Below are 16,872 nucleotides of genomic sequence, written 5' to 3'. Positions count from 1 at the left end.
TCTGGCTGAAATTTATGCTGAATTAGCTATGCACTGAAGAATGTTTCATGTCTGAGCTAGATCTTATACTAAATAAGTGGAAAATTAGCTATTCACATACTGTTCCTGATCAGAGGAAGATACTTCTGGTATTGGAAGAGCCAGTAGATAGTGTGGCTCCTTGTAAAAGAAATTGCGAATTGCATTTGCTATTACTACAAGAAGTTGCAGCAGTGATTGTGATTCATTACCAAAACAATAGAACTTTTTTCATGTATCCTTCACTATTGTTTGAAACACCTTATAATAAGAAATACAAGGTATCATGCATCTATTATATGTACAAAGCTGTCTTTACTCTCTTTTGTTAATTTGCATTACTGTTCCCGGTTGGACATTATGGATAGATAAACAGCTCTCATTATACTTAGCCACATATATGAAGTTAAGACTTGTCTAACAATAGAATTGAAACAAAGACGAGTCTCAATATCTGGTACAGTAGACAAAATTATGCAAAAACCCAGGACCCAATAGATGGTTTCTTAAGATATCTTCTAGATGTTCATTAGCAGTTGGTGGTTGTGGTCTTCATTGTGGGGAAACACATTCTGCAAGATGTTCAGAGGATTACACTGTGATAGCTATCCAGCTGAGCTGAAACGAAAACTATGCAGGATATTGCTGGTTGATATATTAAGAAGTACTTTCCACGCGGAGCTAACAGTCAAAACAGATGGTGACCAAAATAGAGACATTTCGTGAGGTTCTGATTGGATGTGCAGTGTGTTGTTGACAAAAACTAACAATATGTTGATACCCTAGGATATTGGATACTTGTGACTTTAAGGAGGAGTCTGAATTCTAATTACGGAAAACCTAACTTCTTGTCAAAAGAAGCGGTAGATCTACTATTGCAGGGTAATTATATATAAAACAGCAACATGTAAATTCATTTAGAGGTGGTTTCAGTGATTTTTTATTATGCAAAATGATACCTTCCAAAACTACAATTTTTTGTTCCTTCACTTTAATAAAAAATGTTTAATAAAAAACTTTTCTGTACTTGTTTATTCATTTTCCTGTAAGAGACAGAATATCAAACAATAGTTTCAAAACAGAATTTAACTATGATTTGTTGTATTGTCCACTGGAAAAACTTTGGGGTACATTTTCACCCCTCCAGCCTCCTTACAAATCTGCCAAGAACATAAGAGCAAGAATTTATATTGCCTGGAATTTACATTTGCTGCAGAATAATGATTCAGATTAATATTAGCTATACAGATACTATCATTAAAACCCTTCTCTGCAGGTCACCCTAAGTCTGGTCAAATAATATCAATGTATATATGACAAATTATTTTGCAAGCAATTTTCTCACTGGCCACTAGGGCTGATGGGAGGAGACATTTATTATTAACTTTCAAATAGAAAACTGTAATTTTTTTCCCTTGTTGTGCCTATTGTGCCTTATTTATGAACTGTCGGTGCCACAATATTGGTGCTTTTCGGACACTCACTAATTTTTAATTTTTTGGGCAAATAATTTGGGAGCCGCATGGGAATCTGAAACTTTTCCTGTGCATCTACTTTTCTGCAATTGTTTTTAACCCAATTTTGGCACACACTTAGAGCAGCAAAACGCTGGTCTACACAATCTATTTCACCTTCATTAATGTTGAGATAGTTCTATTCCTTTTTGGTCTTGCGCCAATTCATTAACCCTTTACATCACAATTTAAAATCACAGTGAAAATTTTGCACGATTTGTGTACCAAAACCCGGACCATACACCCAAAATTGATAAATGCACCACAGTGTGTATAGATAACCCTCAGCAGATATCATGCAATGTTTTTGCACATTAGGATAAAATTGTAACTTTAAGGTAGATCCATGCCTTTTTATTATGGAAAGTGTAACTTCTTGTTAAAATACTCATTAGATAGTATGATAATTGTTAATAAAAATCTATATATTCATTTGTTCAGAAGTAGAATTTTACCAATGGTATAATTTTCAAGGAAATATCCCTAGCATATAAATTGTATCAGATTAGCAATTTTTGACGTATGGGTCTTTCAGAGTACTGTTATTCCTCTGGCTGACTAGCATAATACACTTTCTCAGTCACCAAAAAGCAACATGCACTTAAATGGGTTTTTATTAAAGTATCACATCAGTGGAGTCCAACATATTGAACCCATACAAATTAGCTGTTCATGGCATCTAAGAAACCAATAATAGAATTGGAATCAGCTAGCTCTAATCCTTGTGTTTAGACCAGGCTAGTGAAGATCAGTTCCCATTCATCGCTTCAACTGTATAAACTATGTAACTACATGGGTCCACATTTACTAAAAACAGTGCAAGCTGTACTGTGTGAAGTTTGCCTGTGTAGTTTGCAGAGGTCGCCAGATTAATGATTTGTCGCACCCATTCTTCATGAATCTAGTGCCCTCTGCACTGCTCTGACAGAGTTCACCACTTTTTTTGGCGCACTTCTGTCAGACTTTGCATGGTAATGTGGCACACAGTCCGACTGCCATCTGAACACCCATTTCATTGCAAAATTTTGTCTTGTGTAGGGTACAGTGCAGAATGCGCCACAAAATGTTGTGTGTGCCACAGATGTCTCAGACAATTAAATACCTGTGCAAGCAGTTTGTACTGAAAAAGAATGTGCAAAGTCCCACAGAAAACTGGCAAAAGTACCTTAGTAAATGTGGGCCATTAACTAAGTTTAGCCACTACCTATAGAATAGAGTTGTGTAGTTTTTGTTTCACTTTCTAAATATTAGTTGCTGAGATCAGTTGAAATGTGGGAATACTGGTGGTTGTACCATTCCTAACTAGATATTGAGGGTCAATTCTTTGTCAAGGCTTTACATATTTTTAGATAGAAGAACCCCAGTACCATAAAATAAATGATGCATGTACTTCTAAAAGAGCTTTAATCAATAAACATTTGGGAAGGAGAGGGGCTTTCATTTGTAGCGCAAATCAAAGAAGGTATTGTAGTCAGTGTATATTAAAATAAATCCACTAAGCACTAATGAATAATGGTATTAAATGTGTATAATACCATTGTAATGAGAATACAAAATGATGTGATGGAGGGAAGTTAATTTTCCATCTGTGCATATTTTAGATGAAAAAGTAATACACAGTCTAAGATGTCTTAGGAAGTTAGGCACATTACAAAAAACATGTACAATGATATTGGCAGTTGTAATCAAAATTTAAGACAAAGAGCACAAGAAAAATTAAGAGCTAAGATGCAATCAGGAACTGAGAAGTTTACAGCCTTGAAGCTGAAAAGAACAGCTTTGTAGATAATTCAGAATTTAATTTGAATCCTGGAAGGAAACTGATATGGGTGAGACTGAATTGAATATGCAAAGCACTGCAAAATAATATGTCATTGGAATTGTTAGAATATTACAATGAATGTGCTTAGTCAATTAAAACGTAAATGGTATAATTCTACCATTGCTTGCATACATTATAAAGATTATAATAAAGCCCACTTTTATTTTTAAAGAGACACTAACATTAATTTATTCAAAATGTAAAAGTTTTCTTTAATATTAAAGCTTAGTGATACCCATATATTAACGTCACACATTGGTCTCTGTCTTTCTATGAACCCTAGTCTAATTTTCTTTCTATACAAATGTCTTACCTTTTAATATCTCAGTATGTTTGGAATAATGATCTTAAGCATGGGGAAAAAAATGACAACCTAATATACAGACATAAGTAAGATATACTGGACATCCTCCATTGACAGGTGTGGTAATATTTTAGTAAAAAAAGCAGTCACTTTACTCTACTTCTGTATAACATAATAAACTAGGCCAGTGATGGCGAACCTTTTAGCGGCCGAGTGCCCAAACTGCAACCCAAAACCTCCCTTATTTATTGCAAGGTGCCAACCAAAAATTAAAGCAGTAATTTATTGCTCCCTGTTCAACAACTTTCAATCGTATTGGCCTCCTGAGGACAGCAACAAAGTAGAAAGATGGAAGATTTTCATAATTTTAGCTTCTTTGCAGTGACCCTCTGTACACAGGGAATCGTTGGGCCGGCAGGAGGGCTCCAAAGATAATTGAGCCGTGTCTACTCAGTCTCCCTCTTCCTATAGTCCCAAATAGTAAGTATCAAAATATGACTGAAAGCAGCATCTTTTAAGTTGCTTAGAACTGCAGGAAGATTGAGTCCTGTCTCGGGTGCTGGGGCGATGGCCAGGGTGCCCACAGAAAGGGCTCAGAGTGCCACCTCTGGCACCCGTGCCATAGGTTCACCACCACTGAACTAGGCCATCAAGATCCACTGTCCATATTAAAAATATTGAAAACTATTGGTAATCATTGGTAATAACTAATACAATGTTAAAGAAAGCCAAAGTCAATATTGGGCAGATACTCAAGTCAATATATTTATTAAATATGTACTGTACATATAAAATTGCAAATGATCTCTAATAACAAAGAATAAGTACTAGAACACAAGCACAACATTTGCTGTAAGTGACATCAAAGCAACAAGCAGAAAACTCTAGAAAAAGGCCATAGACATTGAACAAATGTTTGAGACACATTCCAGTTTTGGAACTATTAAATTAAAAAGGGGGTTCTCCTTAGTCTTCCAATTTATTTGCTTTTTCACATGCAGCTTGCTGACAGAGGCCAACAGTTCTGTGTATGGTCAAAAAGCTTTCTTACAGTGAATTTATTTTAGTATTGGTACCATTTCAAATCGAAGAATTAGCAAGTCATACAGTACATGGTTCTTAAAGTCTGCAAGAAAATCCCAAATTTAAACCAGAACTTTTCCACTGGATGATGTCCATATCATTAAGAGTGATCAACAGTAGTTATCTAGATGGTAAAGTCACTTTAAATTTGTTATATTCTATTTCAGGAAAGCTTATTCATTGAAGAGAAATGACCATCAAAAACGCCAAAAAAAACTGAAAAAGCCAGACTAATGATACATTTGCCCCTTAGTTCAACCATGAGATGAATAGATAATTGTGACTTCATCAGCTTGAATCTACAGTAGTAGAAAGGTAAAAAAGGACACATATTGCTGTCTCCATAAACAGTATGTGTGCAATATATATGTGGCATATATGGGATGAAAAAAACATCTAGAAGCTTTGCTCAAACACATACTTAAAGCCGTGTGGCGGACACACATCAGCGCTGTGGAGAGGAGGAAGGGATGAGCGCCGCTCACCCCCGCCCCTCTCCATAGCAATATATGGCACATGGCGCCATATGTCGAGAAAAGATAGGACGTGTCCTATCTTTTCATGGCTACGGAACGGCACCACTCCCGTACGGCGCCACGCGCCCATTGCCGTATATACATCCCCCACACGACCATGTGAATGAGGCCTTACACTGCATAAATTGCTGGATGTAACAATATGACAAACATGAACATACAGTTGCAACTTTTCGACTTGCTGAAAAAGTCAACAGATGTACCAATACTGTCCAGAATACAAGTGCATTTTGTATATCCCTCCCCCTCCACTGTAGACCTCCAAAATTACAAATTATCTCTCAATTATCCAAAAATATTCAATTATTTCATGCTAAAGACTATTTGCACAAAGTAGTGATTATTAACACATTGTAAGTTAATTGATAAGAAATCTTATAGAACATTATTGAGAGGCACAAAAAAATGGGTCTTTTATTCTTTTGCTCTAAGAGGTAGAATGTTCAGCTCCAAAAGAACTAACCTTTATGCTTAGACTGCTAAAAAGAAAGGTGAAAACCGTCTAATTTTTCATTCTTTATATGATATTGATTGGGTGTTATTACAGAAAAGAGACAAGTTTGAAATGCTGACATTAAAGGTCATAGGTTCTGCATCCCCATTTCACAGTAAGGTCGATCCTCTAAGCGATGCTGTATATCATAATTTGGCATTTTAATGTTTTTCCATTAGTGGACAAATTGCTGGTCATTTTTATGCCTAACTAGTACATACTGGGATGCAGTAATTTTTTACAATTTTAAACTTGAGACTGACACACAAGTTCTCATTATTATCTGCTTTGCTTCAAGCCATGTGCATATGAATCAGTCCTTCTGTGCCCTCCAATGAACCCTGTAATAAGAAGGATCTTGTCATATTTCTTGTCATTTCGCCTGACTTTCAAGCGCATGCACATTTATTTGTGGAAAAATGAAGTAGGATAATTAAAGGGGTTAATCATGCAGCTATATATCTATGTGCACATTTAAAGAACATTTGTCTCTTAAATCTATTATCCTCCCATGGGTTTCATTATTGTGTAAAGAGTTATAGTATTATATTCGGCTGTGCTAAGTTGGCTTAAAGATATCTCATATTGGGTTACAAATACAAATGCTGGCCTTTTCAGCACCCATTTGGGTTGCAGTCTAACTGTACATGGACCTTGAACTGCATATACATTTGCAATGCGTTATCATTGATCTATCTCTGTAAATGTCATTCTTTGACAAACTCGAGTTTTACCGTTTTGTGGATTTGATAAATCAAGCTGAACATTATAGAAGGGATTCTTTATTTAACATTATTTATTATTCTATTTTAGAGCATATACAGCAATTGTGAAAGTATAAAAATAATTCAACAGTAAATTGTAAGAAAAATGTCAGAAAACTGGTGCACAAGCCTTGATAAATATGTGCCCATATATACCTTATGCTTAATGTTTGAACATGGTTTTAGTACTAAAACATTGCAGTCACAGCAAAAAAGGACTACATGCATATTAGCCCTATTTAATGCTTACATACAGTTATGTTTGGCTCTGAAAACCTTAGCATTCTATTGTATACTTAGAAATGTGGTTGAATATCTTACACTGTGATCAGAGGGATTATCCATAAACAGCATTCATCCCCTATTGACAGGATAGTCTCATTACAATCATGCTCATAAAATAATCCGGCACAGAATGAGCCAATCCTTTAAGCCAGCATTACAGTGCAAAGAAGTGGAACTTGTGGTCCCCCTTCTGTAGATGGCTGGGTCTCTGGGCAGTCAAACTCTTCTATCCATGTTTTCTATAGAAAATCCCTTATCACATGTTTCTTCATAAGACAATGGGGCACATTTACTTACAGGGTCACCGCGTTTTACTGACAGTTCGATGGAACACCCCCTAATGTGTGTCGAATAGAAGCCAGTGCATATGCGTCAAGTGCGCCACAATCCAAGTGCACCACAATCCAAGCGCACACCCTTCTTGAGTACCTGTGAAAGCTGTTTTTGGGCACAAAAAAGGTGCACAGCCTGACTAAAGTAGGCAGCACAACCCTTTGTAAATGAGCCCCAGTGTATATTGAGATAGATGTCCCTGACCAGAAGAGCCTATTGAATTCCCATGCTTAGAGTGTGCCCACTTTCTGCTTTATAAGGTGCTGCCTGTAGATTATGGACAATGTTCTGACAGCTTACCTTTAGGAATCTTCTTAAAAGTCAATTATCCACAACTAGAAAGTTAAGTTAATGTATGAAGCAGGGTAACATACATGTATTAATTATTAGCTTATTTTAATATATTAAACATTTTTTTCTGTCCCTCTATATAATAAGTTACAATAAAAGTTATTGACATAATATAAGCATTATCTGTCTATATACGATAAAACTGTTTGGTTGTATACTTAATATTTTATACTGATATCACTCTGTTAAATTTGGTTTATTGGGCTGTACAGCAGAGATATATGGCAAATCATAAACATCAAAACCCAGCACATTTTGATTTTATTTTTACTGACAGATATTTCTTTTGAGCAAGTTGAAGTGTCTTTGTAAGGTTTGCTACGTGTGAATTATTTTACATTCTCTATCTAGAAAATTAATTACTTATGCGCTCCAGCAGAGGAAAAGATATTGTATATCATTTTCTTTTACATGAAAGGATAAAATATTGTCAATAACAAGTTTGTTTCTTAGATATTTGTGCTTTTAACCAGTTACATTTGCATGATAATATAATGTCTAGTGGGATTTTAACATCACACACATGATTTTCAAGCTTTGATTGATAATGAATTGTTAAAACTGATTATAGTAAAAAACTGGTAAATAGCTATCCACAGAAATCACCTTTTTTGACAAGGGCATTTATAACACTTATAAACATAATACACCATTATTTTATAAAAACCATTGGAGGCTAAATTTCATTAGCTTATACTATGGGAGTTCTGTTGACAATTTTAGCATCCTAAGTTTCATGGTCATCTGCAGATACTTCTGTCTAAAGTTCAATGTTAAAATCCCCAATATATATTATAAAATAAATGCTTAGAGTAGCTGATACCGAAAAGACTATCCAACTGTTTTATGCTCATGAGGACTTATCATACCTTGTAACTTCTGAAACTAATTCTCCAGCACATTTCTGGGTAAATGGTCATAGCCTCTGTAAAACTGAGAGTGATCTAAGTGACAATGTGTAGATGTGTAGAGACCCACCTCCTTATGCCCCCTTTTGTAATGCTCCCATTTATAGTGACCCCCCTCCTTATGCCCTCCTTTTATACTGCCCCTTATCCTTATGCCCCCCATTTAGTCCTTTCAATGCAGGATTTAGGACTACTCACTTGTCTGGTGTATGGTCTCTCCAATTGCGGCTGTCTTTGTTCCTAAGAGGACTCCCTGTTCTGCCAGCTGCAGCACACGAGCCAGGAGCTGTACTATTTTATGGTATCTGGCTCATGCGTTGCCATTGGGCCCACTCTCTGGGCCCAAACATGATTGCACGCCATAACAGATTGTGGAGGCTGTAATGAGGGCCACTCTAAAATACTTGGCAGGCCCAGATGTGGTCTGCGGGCTGCTCGATGCCTGGCCTTGGTATAGATGGATGAAGAAGAATGGGACACATTTACTTACCCATTCCTGACGCAATCGTGCGGCGCGTTCTCCGTTGAGGATTCGGGTCTTCCGGCGATTCACTAAGGTAGTGCGCCTGATGTCCACCAGGTGTCGCTGCTGTGCTGAAGTCTGCCGGAGTTCACCATCCTATCCTGCTTCTAAGCGAGTGTCAAGCGACACATTTTTTTTAAAATACCATGGTTTTTCCAAATCCGTCAGGTTTTCCGACGGCCAAACCCCCCGATTTCCATCGCATGCATGCTGGCGCCTATGCGCCACAATCCGATCGCGTGCGCCAAAAACCCGGGGCAATTCACCACAAACTGGTAATTTTCGGGTAACCTGACGAAAAAGAGCAATTTGGGCCCTTAGTAAATGACCCCCATTAACTGTTGATTAAACAAGGGCTTGGATGACAATTGTAAGTGAATAGGCATTTTAAGGGTCGTAGCAGTGGGACCGGCCATATCAGCTATTATGTGGGACGTGAACTTGTAAAAGTTTTAGTGTCTAACTTGAAGTCTGTGATTCTTAATAAAGAATCCTATAAAATGTTGAAAAATCTATTTTTGTATTACAATATTTTCAATAACATTTTCTTGTGGAAATTATAGTAGCTTATTTTGCCAGTGATGTATTTTCCACACATCTCACTTATCATTAAGAACCTTTGTTTGAACACAAAAACTCATTGCATTTTACACACACTGCTGTATGTACTAATATATAGAACCGCGCCATTCTCCAGTAAGTTCAGCAATTGCTTTAATAGCATGTCTCAGCAGTGTCCCGGTAGCCTTGGCAAAGCTAATCAGCTTAGCTATAGCTAGCTGTGTTTTAACTGTCAAAACTGCTGGCATATAATTTAAAAGCATCCAGTATTTTATTCCCTGCGTTATTTGGAGATAAATGAGTCACATACAGAATACAAATTCTGTAAGAGTAATCGCCTGCTGCTTCATAATAGTGATTACACTTTTTGTAGATACACTTTTCTCATCAATCGCAGGCCATATAATTGTATTTTCATAGCAAGTACAGCTATTTATCATAATACAGATGCTTTGATAAGCAATACCTGATGCATCATTAATTTAGAAGGGGTAAACAGCCTAACGCTTATTTATTGTAAGCACTACATGATAACTTGGATTCAATAATCTATTATGTTCTATACTGCATGTTTTTAATGTTTTAGAGTGCACTCATCTAACCAAGACAAGTTCTGAAGACAGCAATGATTTTTCATACCAAGAAACAATGCTCTCCATCTAAGCATACTTTTGCAAAACATATATTTTGGGTATACTTTTTTTTAGAACAGATTTGTGAATATATTCATGACAGCATATTTTTTGTTGTGGCTGTCAATTTATAAATTCTATCTCTACAGCAATATGAGAATCAATTATAAGTTATGAGTAATGCATATCAGCATTAATGTGCATGCCAGTCTATCCAGCCATAGCCATCTATGTATTTATCTATCCAACAAAAATGAAGCAGCATTCCGGATAGTTGGTGTAAAAGGAGGGTGTGATTTATTTCAAGACAAGCAACGTTTTGGTACGGTGTGCGCCTTTCTCAAGCTGGTGCACACTGCACTGAAAGGTTGCTTGTCCTGGAATAAATCACACCCTCCTTTTACACCAACTATCTGGACTGCTGCTTCATTTTTGTTGCATATGTATGTAAGTCGTGAAGCTTTGTTTTGCAAACCCTCCCCCCCCAACATTGGGGCTTATTCACATTGTGCTGCAAAAAGACTTTTTTTCTCTTATCTATCTATCTATCTATCTATCTATCTCATATCTATCTCATATCGTATGATATCATCTCATATCTATCTACATATATCCCATCTATCTATCTATCTATCTATCTATCTATCTATCTATATATCTCATAGCAATTTAAAGCTATCTCCAGTAACAGGTTTTGGCATAAACAATCACTTTCTGCTGTTTGGATACAATGTAAGACAAAGACACCTACTAACAATGAGATCCTTGGCAGACTTACATTTTTTTTCAGATACACTACATTGGAAAAAAAGGTTGATGTTTCAAACATCAATAGTAAATAGCACTTTGAAGAAGGCCAATCTAAATAAGGTATAATATTTAGAATAATGTGCTTTTTTTTTACATGAAGGCACATGGGGCCACATGTATCATTCGTTTTTTCTGTTGTTATTGCGCCTTTTCATACTGGCGCACCATTTATGCATCATTTTTGCGATTAAACTACAAACTAGTTACGCAGCAAAAATAACCAGGTTTCCCTCATCTATCCTACAAATCTAGATGTTTTGTTGTGCCTAATGAAATTCATCACTTGCGACCTTTCATTTAGCCGCAAAAATGGGTGCAAAAACACTCCAGCCCGAAGGTGGTGTAAACTGAGAAGTAAGCACTGAGCCCCTTTGCAGAGCAGCTCATTCCCAGCAGCAAAGCTCAGCCAGATACTGCAGACACTAGTGCAGAAAATAAAGACACTACAGACAGGAGCTGCATTCTGCAAAATCCTCAGCTCAGAGCAAGAGCTGAGAACTTTGCAGAATGTTGCAGATAGTACAGACAAGTGTCCCCCATGTAATTCTGCACAGTATACCCCTCAGAAACCAGTGTATCTGAGGGGGATACTGTGCAGAATTACAGGGGTGCAGTAGGTGACCAGCACTGGGGGATCCCCTCCAGGAGAAGCCCCTGCTGAGGAGGTCACTGGGTGCTGGGTGTCACACACCTGGGTGCAGCTGTGAGTGTTCTCTTCATTCTGGGCTGTAGGAGAAGCAGAGAGGAGTTTGTAGCAGGATCACATGTAAGTGCCCGAATCTAACATTGCGCCTAAACTGTGTTAAAGTAAAGTGATTAATAAGAGGCAGGAAATTAACTTATCACAGATAGTTGTAGCTTGTGATAATTCTGGCAAAACAGAATTCAGGCACAACTACTACACTTAGGCGCACAAAGGTGATAAATGTGGCCCATGGTGTTCCAGTGCATGATGTAAATCCCACCCCCTGAATATATATAGAGGCTGTCAGACTCCCTGGCATAGGCTATAACCTAAATGCCCAAGAGCCACCCACTTAACCAGTCCAGTCCAAGGCTGGTGTGGAAGTACAAGGCAGAAAAACCCTGTGCCAGCTAACTAATCCACCAGCAGCAGTCCCCATTGTGCCCTTCAATGCCCTTTTGCCATGTTGGTTGTAGTGTCAAAGCTTGTATGCCAGAAAATTGCCAGACAAATTGTGATAAATCCCCCCATTAGGTGTCTGTGTATTTTGAGTTATTAATAGAAAATATGTCATGGGGGGAACAGATATTACAGGTGAGGCACAACCAATGATTTATAAAGTGATAATGATACATCCTGATTTCCTACCTCTTTTACTATTCAGAGGCAGCTAATTTTTTTTATATATATATAAATTAAGTGAATTTTGGCTGGTGACTCTCTATGTTCCATTAAAAAGAAATGTTAACTAAGAAAATCTTTTGAGTGAATATAACAAAGATTTCTTTTGCTGTTTTAAAATGACTGAAATTGGCATTAAGTTCTGCTTGAATGACTTGTTCATTGAACTTATTACTCCCTTTCATTCATTTGGTTCATTTTAGCCATTAAGCCTTAAGACTTGCATGGGAATGAAATATTGAAGGGGCAAGTAGAAATGGAAAGAATTGTGGCACGACAACAGTTACAGTGCTTAAGTAATATATAGGCAATCATTGCACAAAGCTTATCTCCAGGCTACCAAAAATGAGAAATCGCTTAAGATCATTATATGCATGGATTTCCATTTTGCAAATGTCAGTTACTTAAATTTACAACCACAAAAAAAGTGTTAATCATGCGGTAAAACAATCAATCAGCAAACTCTAGAATTCTGCCTCATTGTAACAGTATTGCAAGCCAAACCTTCAACAACAGAAACATGATGTGAATTTATCATATAGTATCACATCTGGAAACCAAGTTGATATAAAGCTAAATTATCCAGAAACATATTCAAATCTTTACCTACAATATCAGATCAGAATCAAATTAATAAAACGTTTTATATGGGGTAATCAACATGTGTCACTCTGGAGCATACAATGGCTAAAGACTCACTATTCCCAATGCCCTATCTACTAGGCTATTTTGTACCTTCCTGGCACAGCTGTTACTGTATGTTGTTATAACTTTAGAACCATTTCACATACACAGGTGATTCTTAGATTGTTTTCTTGTGACACATTGGGGGTCATTTATCTTATCTCTGTTTGTTTTTACTTGTTTTTGCCTGGTTTTGGTAACTTATCAATCTCACCTTTTTCTTTCCTGTTATATGTATTTTTTTTCAGATCTCTTTTTATGACAAATGTTACAAATTTCTTAAAAAAGTCACACAAATATCTCAAGTCCCTTCTTTCCATTTTCTAAGTTTTACTTAAGTATTGTTTCATCTGGGGTGTTTTGTGCCAGATAATTTTGCCAATTTTAGACAATTTGAAAAGATAAATGCCATTTTTGACATCTAGCACATCTGGAATAGAAGATAAATGTGTTTTATTGATGATAAATTCATGTCCAGTGGACTTCAGTGCACATTTCAGAAAGTTTTAATAAAGAAAAAAAGGAAGAAGAATATAGATAAATGACCCCCAAACAGCTTCATGTTAGTTGAAAAATTTGGGTGATATTTAGAGATGAACGAGCATTAAGATGCTCAGGTACTCGTTATTCGAGTCAAACTTTTTCCGATGCTCGAGTGCTCGTTTCGTATAACGAACCCCATTGAAGTCAATGGGAGATTCAAGCATTTTTCAAGGGGACGAAGGCTCTGCACAGGGAAGCTTGGCCAAAAACCTGGAAACCTCAGAAAATGATGGAAACACCACGGAAATGGACAGGAAACAGCAGGGGCAGCATGCATGGATGCCTATGAGGCTGCCTAATCATACCATTATGCCAAAATTATGGGCAACAGCATGGCGAGGACACTAATGTGAACAAAAAAAACGCATTAGAATACGCCACATGTGACGTACAGTACGCTTCACCGGCAGAGAGAATGTGGATTGGGATTTCTAGAGACTGGCTTGCTAAACAGTAGCAGGCGGACTAAGCTAGATGAAAATGCATTTGCGCCACTGACAAATCAAACCACCAATAAATTGTCCAACTTAGCTGTTTGAAATGGATATGTGTGTCACAAAGAGCCAAAAATAATGTCCGCAAGTCTCCCTGCAAATTCGTCACAATATGGTAGTAGCTGCACTACTAGTGCCAGCAAGCCCAGCCACAAGCAAATTTAAAAAAAAATAAAATAACGCTATTGTAGCCCTAACAAGGGCTGTTGGGTTCTTGTAGAATCACTCCTGCCTAACACTAATCCAATAGAACACCCTAACGCTATCCTTGACCAGTAGCAGCTCTATCCGAGCAGAGAATGATCCGAGCACTGCGGCAGTGGCTAGTATATTCCAGGGTCACCTGATCAGTCCAGCCAACCACTGCTATCGACATGTAAGTGTATCATGTGATGCTGGGTATACTGCAGAGTCTCCTGGCTTGTGATTGGCTCTGTTTCTGGCCACCAAAAATCAAAATTGCGGGAGATGCCATTTTCTTGAGCTGGCGAAATATTCATCCGAGCAATGAGCAGTTTCGTGTACGCTAATGCTCGAACGAGCATCAAGCTCGGACGAGTGTGTTCGCTCATCTCTAGTGATATTCAGTTTTTTGCAGTTGGCATAAAAGTGAAAATAGTCACAATAATTCCAACAATTTCAGGGCCAGTATCATAGTTTATAAGGTTGGAAAAAGTCCATTAAGTCCAACCTTTAAGAATTAAACTAATTATTTTTTCCCTATAATCTGTGATATTTTTGCTCCCCAGAAAGGCATCCAGGCCCCTCTTGAATATCTGCACAATATCCCATGTGTGGTCTGACCAGTGATTTGTATAGGGGCAAAACGATGTCCTTATCATGAGAATCTATTCCTCTCTTGATAAACCCTATAATTTTATTTGCTTTAGCAGCAGCTGCCTGGCTCTGGTCACTTAAATTAAGTTTACCATCCACAATACCCCCAAGTCTTTTTCATTTGCAGTCTTACTAAGTAATTGACTGTTAAGAACATAATTATACTTTTTGTTTCCGTGGCCCAAGTGCATAATATTACAATTATCTACATAAATAATAATAATAGCACAAAAGGTACAAAAATAAAAAAAAACTGCAATATTAGTATTTAAAAGTTTCAAAATTTTGACGGTGTTATGATTCATTTATGACATCTATTATATATTTCCAAAAAAACTAATAATGGAAATGGATATTTTGACTTGATGGTGAAAGGAATGGTATTGTGCATTTTCATGTGACTTTTTTCAGTCCCTGCCAAATGTCTCTTCAGATAGTAAAGACTCCTGTACTGCACACTTTGATTCATTGGGACCATGAACTGAAAATTTGATCTGACTGAAGGCGTAGGTAAAGGCTGTATCGATCTGTTAAATAGCCCTCAGTCTCCTTGTATTTTATCTGCTCTGCAATCTGTGACTTCATTCATCACTGTAAAACATATTCCTCAATAAAGCCTTGACCTGATTTCTCAAAATCAAATCCTGATTAAATTTAATTTCCTGTCCAAACACATCCAACAGTTTGTCCTCTTCAATCAAGTTCTCATTGCTGTCTGTTGTGCAGGAAGAATATGCTTACTAATTCATCAAAAACATAGATTATCTATCAGATGCAGGCAGCCATGATGAGAGTATGCCTTAAATAGTATATATATATATATATATATATATATATATATATAGAATTTCAGCAGATATAATATAATTCAAATATTCAGTGAAAATTTTTCCTCAGTTCAATAATTAATTACATTTGAAGTAACTATGAAATCGCTACTAAGGAATGAAAAAAAACATTTGAAGAGATTTTTATCACAAAGTACGACAGCTAACAGGACTAACTACTAAAATGGTTAACTACTTTAACCATTCTGAAACCATTTGAAAGATGACCACACATCTCAGTGAGACACATCCCTAAATCCCATGTTTGGTTACGCAAAAGCCCTTTGACATACCCTTTACTTTATCTATAAGACCATCTAATACATTTTTTGCACTTACTTGCATCTGACTGGGACTACACCCATAGACTAGGTCCGATAACAGGGCCAGTTATCTAGGGTAAGGTTCCGGTCGGGGCTGTGGCCATCTAGGGACACAACCCCGAGGTTAGGTCATCAGGGTTTTATAGACCTTGGATATAGGGCATTAACAGGGAGAGTGCGAGCCATTCTGACCCTTGCCTCCAACACCAACAGTCACATCACCCTGATTCTTTCTTTTCTCTGCACTCTGTATGGACATAAGGTGCCCGTAACCATCTTACTGATATTTTCTCGGCATCATAACGGATGAGCATCCGGAGACCAGAGTGTAGATATGGATCATTGACATTACAAGATGTGTAGCCCACAAAGGTGAGCTTTCCCTTCTATTTTCAGACGCGTATATATTTTTGAACTCTACAAGGGGGCCACCAGGTTCACACTTGTACTGTTTCTCTTTATTTTTCAGATGGGCACCATGCGTTCACACAATTTACCTTGAAGCCATATTACTGATTGTTTATTCTTAACCATTTCAGTAAAAGCTAAGTTTTAAATCACGATTTGTATTTTTCTTCCTAAATGAATGTAGCGGCATGTCGGACAGGTGTGCTACAGCTCCATTGACTAACCCTGGTACTGACCAAAGTAGCCAATTAATGTTTTCTGTAATCTCCATCAGCATGAGAGAGATAAATAGAGCTGCAAGTGTAGGAGCCCCCACCGATGAGCAAGTTATAACTTGTTGTGGCTTGTCAACCCCTCAAAAGCTAAAACACAACCATACCTAAAAAGCACCCTTAGCCAACAAATGATATTTTAAATATAACACTGCAATTTACCAATGTATGTCATCAAATA

General features: G+C 37.2%; 1 protein-coding gene across 8 annotated transcripts in view; it reads left to right on the top strand.

Annotated features, from left to right (window-relative positions):
- ADGRB3 (adhesion G protein-coupled receptor B3) overlaps nucleotides 1-16,872 on the top strand; it is a 577,118-nt gene that overhangs the window by 24,393 nt on the left and 535,853 nt on the right. The gene's annotated exons all lie outside the window — the stretch shown is intronic.

Source organism: Engystomops pustulosus, chromosome 3 (genome assembly GCF_040894005.1).
Source record: "Engystomops pustulosus chromosome 3, aEngPut4.maternal, whole genome shotgun sequence".
NCBI classification, from domain to species: Eukaryota; Metazoa; Chordata; class Amphibia; order Anura; family Leptodactylidae; genus Engystomops; species Engystomops pustulosus.
The sequence above is the reverse complement of the archived record's forward strand: the minus strand, read 5'-3'. Positions and strand labels throughout refer to the sequence as shown.